The sequence below is a fragment of the Orcinus orca genome, chromosome 17 (genome assembly GCF_937001465.1).
Source record: "Orcinus orca chromosome 17, mOrcOrc1.1, whole genome shotgun sequence".
Taxonomy (NCBI): domain Eukaryota; kingdom Metazoa; phylum Chordata; class Mammalia; order Artiodactyla; family Delphinidae; genus Orcinus; species Orcinus orca.
In genome coordinates this window covers 9,755,959-9,762,311 of record NC_064575.1, presented here as the reverse complement: position 1 = coordinate 9,762,311, position 6,353 = coordinate 9,755,959, and the positions used below count along the sequence as shown (strand labels likewise).

Here is a 6,353-nt window from a genome sequence, read left to right as displayed (position 1 = left end):
TAAATTTCACTTGAAAATTTTGATGCAGAAAGTGAAGTGATTTAAATGAAAATTTAAACACATTTTCTATTTAAATATATATATATATATATAATTTATATTGTTGAGGAGAATGCTAAGTGTGTGTAAATTGTTAGGCTGAAACCCAAAACTTCAAATAATTTCAAGGATATGGAGTTCGTGCTAGTGATTTTCATTTGTTTGTTTCAAATGGCACAAAGTACCCAGGTGGCTTAAACACACACACACAAAATATTTGCTCAGATAAATGAAAAGTCCAGGAACGGGACTGGCTTTAGATACAGCTTGTCCAGAGACTCCAAAGATGTCTCCTAGACTTTGTTTTTCTTCATCCTCTCTCAGAATCTTCCCTCCTCCGTACTGACTGTATTCTTATAACCAAAAGATGAGTGCCAAAGCTTCATATTTTATATCTTCTCTGTCTTTAATCTCAGGGGGAAAAAGCAAGAGTCTCTTTCCTAGAAATCTCAGGAGAAAAGAAACCTTGAATCTCACTGACTCCGGCTGGGTCACTGAATGAATCATGGTGGCCAGCTATAGAATTAGCCAAATGTCACACCCACCCTGGAACTTCAACAGAAGTCTGTAAATTAAGAGTGGAAGAATCCTCTCCCCACTAGGTAAATTGTGGGATGTTTCCCAGAATAAAAGTGAATCATGCCAGGTGGCATGTTTTACACACACACACACACACACACACACACACACACACACATTGCTGTCGCCCTACCTCACCTCATACACACACACAACACCTTCCCAGGTTTAGTTCCATATCTTAAGTGTATGCTGGTGGAAAAGAATCTGAGACACACTGCTTTAACTTATCCACCAGCACTTTAGCAGGGATTAACAGCTGGTGGAATCCAGCAACGCTCACTGGCGATGGGATAGAAGTACTCAGATCAGAGGCTTCTGATGCGCTGACAGCAGATCCTTAGCTCCTGAGTTCCTTTAGTGCTTTTCTCACCTAATGACTTGCTGATGGGAGATAAACCTAGCTGACTTAGCGTAGGCAGAGCTGGAGGAGTGTTTGCAGGACAAGGCCTTTTTGAACTCATCTTCAAGGTTGGCCAAGATAGTTGCCAACAGTATAATGAACCATAATAATGACACTGCAGAGAGCTGTAAAGTGCAGGATGATCAATGCTGAGCTCGCAAAGTATCTGATCCTCTAGGCAAACCACACAACTGGGAAATTCCTTGTTAATGGATGAACTTTGTTTCTCTCCAAATTTCAACAGCAAGGGGTTTTGTTTCACGTGCTATAGCACTGCACTATATTTTCCCATACTCCTTTTTCCCCAAAAGCAGATATCTTGCTCTGCCTCAAGAGATTACGTTGAGTTTATTATGAAATTTATTTTCATGTAACTACTTGTTAAATATACATGAGGTAGTGGATTTTGCTAGAGAGAATCCAGATTTTGTTTAAGGTGGAAATGTGCCCAGAAAAATAAACCCTCCATATTCCAACCTTGATCACAGATAAGGGTTACCTTGGGACATATTTCTGACCATCGAGATATAAGCAGAAAGCTTCTGTGGATTTCCTTCCCACTTCAGTGACTTCCTGACACACAGACATGAAGGTTGAGCTGAAGTAGCCATTCTGTGACCATGTGGTGACACACACGAGGGTAAAACCGTGTGTCAAGGAAAGTACAAAGGAGGAAAGAGCCTGGAACAATGACAGAATGTGCTGTACCACCCTGGGTCTAGGCTTAGTTGTTAGATGAAAACCTTAACGTATGTTGTATGAAGCCGCTATAATTGACTTTCCTTCTGTTGCAGGCAGCCAAACATGTTCTTCATCAGTAAAGGCTGCTTTTCAAAATTCTGCAAAATCTATTGATTTCTCACAACCATGGCAGAAAATTAGCCCAAAATAATTCATTCCACTGGAAGTTCAGCCAGTATAATTTCTCCCCATTTTCTTTTTTTCATTTGATTGATTTTATTGTAACTGGATCAGGTCTGAGATGAAGGAAATGGAAATAGCCTTGTTATAAAGAATCAAACATTATAATGGTTCTAACTGAAATTAAGCTTTTCTTATAGGAGAATTATAAATATATGAGCATTACAAGAGCTGACTATACACTTTCACGTTCATATTTTCTGCCAACAGATTTGATCTTTCACCATCATGTAATCCAGATAAAAGGAATCACTTGTCCCATATCAGGCATAATGGGAAATCGCACAATCCCGAGAATATGGGGGCAAGGGGTGCCCCTCTTTGACCAAGTAGCAGGTCAAAGGTGACCTACATCATCTCTCCTATGAAAAAATGTGCTTCACCATGACATGGAAATCAGACTTGATTTTAGACCACATAGTAGGGCTTTCCTCTTGATGTGAAACTAATAACAATAGCAGCTGTGTTTTTTTGTTTTCTTTTTATTCTCAAACTGATTGTTAATGAGAAAAAACGCAGAGCAGTTAACAATGCAGCTCGAATATTTAGTCTTCTCTTTCCAACTCAAGCACTGAAATATGACACTCCTTTCATAATATTCTGGCCACCACATTCTCTCTTTTCTTTTTGGCTTCAGAGTCCTTTCCAAAAGGAAACATGCTGCCTGGCATTCTATACTACTCCTAATTTCCAGGTGGAAAAATGAGACAGATGAAGTGACATCTAAAAACACCGGGGATGATATTTTTAAAAACAAGACAGAATTCAGATCTTCTTGCTTTAATTCTTCTCTGTGTTACCATGACAAAATATTTATCAAAGTTCAAGAGATTACTGATATGCAATAATGGCCAATGACTACACATTAATGGAGCTATTCATAATAAACTCATTAGTGAAGTAACTGGAAAAGAAGTTTAAATATAAAGAGTGATTTTCACTATTCTGTTTATACAGTATTGAAACAACCATAACTTCAAACACCCATAAAAGTGCAAAACTCTAAGTAACATTAAACAATAATTGATAACTCTGAAATACTGCAGCATCCTGACGTATCTTCCAAATGACCAAAACCAGATGAAATTTTATTCAGTATAACTTCAGTTTTTTTACACAGAACTATGTATTTTAAAAACTGTAATCCATGTAAGATATACACAAAACCCTGAACTGACTAGATTGTTCAATGAATAATACTTCACACTGCTTTGTTGTTATGGACAAATGAGCTTATAACTCAATGAAACCCATTTAAGAAATTCTAATCTATAGAATGACATGTTCAAATTGTTTGTTTTATTAACAAAAACCTCCTATTCCTTTGTCAGATGTTTAATTCCTCTAAATATCATCTTTAAAAGGCCTGACTTGATTGTTGTCAAAATAAACCACAGGTCAAGTGCAACCCTCCAGTATCCAGCCTATGGGCTCTTCATGAGTTTTGGTTCCGTGTAAGCCACACAATGACCTTCCCATGAGTTTTCCATTGGAGATTTCACAGTCTAATTTTAACGGTCTCCACAAAGTATCCCTCCCTTCTCTAGGCTTTGGGTAGAATGTCAAATTAATAATGGCATGTGGGTGCTTGCTTCGGCACATATACTAAATTGGAACGATACAGAGAAGATTAGCATGGCCCCTGTGCAGGGATGACACGCAAATTCATGAAGCATTCCATATTTTTAAGCTGGGACGAAGTGAGAGAGCGGCATGGACATATATACACTACCAAATGTAAAACAGATAGCTAGTGGGAAGCAGCCTCATAGCACAGGGAGATCAGCTCGGTGCTTTGTGTCCACCTAGAGGGGTGGGATAGGGAGGGTGGGAGGGAGACGCAAGAGGGAGGAGATATGGGGATATGTGTATACGTATAGCTGATTCAGTTTGTTATACAGCAGAAACTAACACACCATTGTAAAGCAATTATACTCCAATAAAGATGCTAAAAAAATAAACAACAAAATAAATAAACACTGATATAAGGGGAAAAAATGGCAGGTGGTGTTCCTTAGCATAGCTTGCCAAAATGTGATAATTTCCTTGGAAGAAAAGCCATGGGCTGCAATCATGCATCTGAGTTGACAGACATTCAGATGGATCCTATATAAAAAGAAAAGGTTGGTGTCTTCTGGAATATGAATGTCCACTTTTAATAAATTCAAACACATCCCAACATAAACATCTTCAAACTTGATGGGTTTTACATGACTCATCATTTCATAGATTCTTGGCACCAAATTTCTGGATATTATATAACCCAACCCACCGCAGTAGGGAGGAAACACCTTGAAGGGATACCCCTGGTATGAAATATGGGGGTTTTGGTAAAATCTTCTATAGGAATAATCATCAATTAGAGGATAACTTGTGAAAAACTCCTCTGAGTGGTTTAAATTTAAAAGATACTTCACTAAGTTGCCAGTATTGATGAAAACACCAGTGTCTGTCTTCGTGATGTACCATGCGTTGGGGCAAAACTCAGTTACCCACCTAAATGCCATAATTGTTTTCAAGGTCACATTATTGTATGTGTCTAAAAAATCTTGTATTATGTTGCCATAAAGGAGGTGTTCATCCTCTAAGGATAATGCTAATACTTTGTCTTCCCTTTCAGCCTACTGGCCTAATAGGAAAAATGTAAGAACCTCATATCTCCACCAAGACTTCTTTTCACCCCGAGTAACTCTAATGGCCCATCTGGCTTTCACATCTGAGGGGTGTGAGGTCACCGGGATGACAAGACATGCATTTTGATGAGAGCAGCTCCAATGCTCTCGAAGTGTGAAGCGGAAGACTTGTCTGTAAATGGGCTCATAGTCATAGAAGTACATACAGTTCACGCGTTCTAGCACATTGTAGTGGGGAAGACTGAGGTACCACATCACCAGGAAACTCAGGAGCGACGGCAGCAGGAGGCTCCAGGGATCTCAGTGACATCCACCCGGAAGGGTGGTTTGCAGCGCCGGGGCCATTCACAGAAGCTCAGGAGCACGCGAGCCTCGGGTTCTTGATTTACTTCTTCTGAGTGAAAGACCTTCAGTTTCATCAACTGAACATTCCATAGCAAGTGGTAGTCAAAACTAATGCTTGAAATTTCTACTGAAAAACAAGACTCTCAGATTGGCCTAAAACTCTGCCATATACTGCTTACGAGATACATGCCTGTAGAATTTCAGATGAGACTAAAGCACTAGTTGAAGTCTTTTGTTTCCCGTATTCCATATGCTTTAATTAAACGATTTGCCATGAACTCTCCCGCGCGCCGCGCGCACCCTGCTCCAACGCGGGCAGAGGGCCGACCCTCCCCCTCCCCATTTTCCAAGGCCATGTTAATACTGACATCTTGGACAAGTCACTTAACATTTCTGAAACTCACTTTCTCCACCTCTAAAGTGGTATTAACGTATCACCTATTCCCTATGTTTGTTATGAGGATTAACTGAGATAATCTGTAAATATTTCCTGGTAAAATATAAGCACTAACAAATGGAATCCATTATTATTAATTATTATTTAATTGTATAATCTTGACTGGAAAGAAACATATCAAAATGCAAATAGTAAACCCCTAATGTGCATTTATGAATGAATGGTTAACAGTGGTTGTCTGTTTGTTGGGAGTAAGAGAGTTGGTGATTCTTTTTTCTCTTCTTCTGCATTTTCTAAATTTTATTGAATAAACATATTTATTATTTTATAAGAACATTTGTTCACCTCTCCGTCCACCCTAAATACCTAATAACCAAAATTATATATATTATATAATATTTACTATAATATATAATTTGATATAGTAAGTATATTTAATACATGTTTTAATATAGTTATTTCGTATTTAATTGATAAAGTATAGATTTATAACATATCTGAGGCTTTATTTAAAAGACTAAGAGTGTTAGAATGAGGGGGAAGATGCAGTGATGCCTCTGTGAATACAAACACATATGCACGTATACATGCACAGACAGTCACAAATTATAACAATAAGCTATTTGAACAAGACACACCTAAACCATGGCATCAAGAGTTTAAAAATAAATATGTAGTCTATAAATAAAGCAAGGATAACAATATTATTATCTGACATATAAAATTCAAGGTGACAAGCATCAAACAGTAAGAATGCTTGCTTGAATTATATTATTAATAATGTGGCCCATTTTTATATGGTAGAATACAGCAAATACGTAATTATGTTGCTGCGTTAGGAATTAAGAATTTCTGTGTACGAAAATAAGGGATCAAAATAAAATGACACAGCAAAAACTTGTAATGTTAAATCTGAATTGGAAATACTATTAAATCATGAACTTTTTCTTTAAAAAGTATGTATTCCCTAGTTCTGTCCACTTAAAATGCCTGAAGGCAATGACACCCCCAGGAGCAATGAGTGCTCCTATATGTA

General features: G+C 37.8%; 1 non-coding gene and 1 pseudogene across 1 annotated transcript; one reads left to right on the top strand and one right to left on the bottom strand.

The window, feature by feature from the left end:
- Positions 1–2,800: 2,800 nt before the first annotated feature.
- On the bottom strand, positions 2,801–5,164 carry LOC101288742 (UDP-GalNAc:beta-1,3-N-acetylgalactosaminyltransferase 1-like; annotated as a pseudogene).
- Positions 3,527–3,629, top strand: LOC117203359 (U6 spliceosomal RNA). The gene has a single exon (XR_004486090.1). It is a non-coding gene; the product is annotated as a U6 spliceosomal RNA (small nuclear RNA).
- Positions 5,165–6,353: the final 1,189 nt, after the last annotated feature.